General features: G+C 36.3%; 1 protein-coding gene across 1 annotated transcript in view; it reads left to right on the forward strand.

The window, feature by feature from the left end:
• Positions 1–1,409, forward strand: part of LOC107717621 (choline-phosphate cytidylyltransferase A-like) — a 9,553-nt gene continuing 8,144 nt past the window's right edge. The window contains exon 1 of the mRNA XM_016524432.1: positions 1–226. The gene's annotated coding sequence lies outside the window, so the exon portion shown is untranslated. The remainder of the gene's footprint in view (positions 227–1,409) is intronic.

The raw sequence follows: 1,409 nt of genomic DNA on the forward strand, positions 1-1,409 counted from the left end.
TCAAAGCGGAAGTGTGTCATATGAGCGGATGTGTGCGTGTTGTTACTGAGCAGTGATGATGATGATGTAGTAAGGAGGGAGAGCTGTCATATCAGCAGCATATGGAGTATCATCACTATAAAGTGTTTAAAACAGAAATGGGGTACTCAGACGCGTCCGGCGCAGTCTTCAGCTGATGATACGGAGAAAAGGCGCGTTCGAAGAGCAACCCAGCTGCTGAATCAGGGTTAGTCCTCACATTTCAAAATAAAATGCCCTATCTTACTTGGAGAAATGTATTTCCTACTCTTAGTCGTGTTTGGTCATCCCTACATTGAGGAAAAAGTACTTTTCATCGACGCTGAAACTGATAACAATGGTTAAAAATGTTAGTTTGTTGCCTTTGCTATGTGCCTTAATGTTTATTTTGTTTTTATACTTTAAAAAAATCATAGAAATTAACAAAACTAAAAAGTCATGGAAATGTCTGCAGTGGCTGTAAGTTAGTTATGCTCAGATCTAGGCTGTTTTTGGCTCCAGTCACTTTTAACCAAGACCTAAATTATATTTGTTTATGCATTTGTCTAATACATTTAGCAAAAGTCAGAGATTCAAGGTTTAAAAATACAATTATCATATTTTTTTAGAGAAGTCAAAGTTGCTTTGGGGTCAGTTTGACCCCAGACATCACAGGAGGGTTAAATTAATTTTTTAAAGGCTTCATTTAAAAAGCTACTACAGTCATGGTTCACATATGGCTGGACAGTGGATTGGTCAGAGGTGTGGGAAGCCTGGAAGTCTGTCTGCTTTCACGTCTGAGGTTTATAGCTGAACATATTAAGGACATTTAAGTGAACACTGAGCATCTCCACAGCGAACAATAGAGCAATTTAGAAGGAAGAAAGGGGGATGAAAACATTGATTGTTTTCTGCTCTAGTGCCCCTCTCTAGTGAGCTGTCACATTTCTGCCTGTCATCATGTTGAAATGATGTGGGTCAGCGTGGCGCTCTTTACTGCTCATGTACATCTACTGACCCATCACTAAAGCAGTGCTCCTGCTGGAGATCTATTGACAGCATCTGTGACATACTGTACTAATGATTACCACAGAAAGAAGAACTTGTTTCTCAAGTTATAAACCGTGTTTATGTCAACAATGAAGTGGAATATAAACATAATTATGTAATTAAAAGTTGATATAAAATGGCCTTACGTGGAATTTTAATGCTCTTTTTTTTTTTTTTGAATGTTGATTATTATATCTAAAATAAATAGCAATTAGATTAGGACTCTGGTGTTAAATTGAACTTTTAATATTATAGTAATGTACCAACTTACAGGGTTCCCTGTATGGTTTACAACTTAAGTTGATAAATGAACTTACTGTACCTGATATATATATATATATATATATATATATTAGTGCTGT

The sequence above is a fragment of the Sinocyclocheilus rhinocerous genome, unplaced genomic scaffold, assembly GCF_001515625.1.
Source record: "Sinocyclocheilus rhinocerous isolate Xijiao unplaced genomic scaffold, SAMN03320098_v1.1 scaffold240, whole genome shotgun sequence".
Taxonomy (NCBI): Eukaryota; Metazoa; Chordata; class Actinopteri; order Cypriniformes; family Cyprinidae; genus Sinocyclocheilus; species Sinocyclocheilus rhinocerous.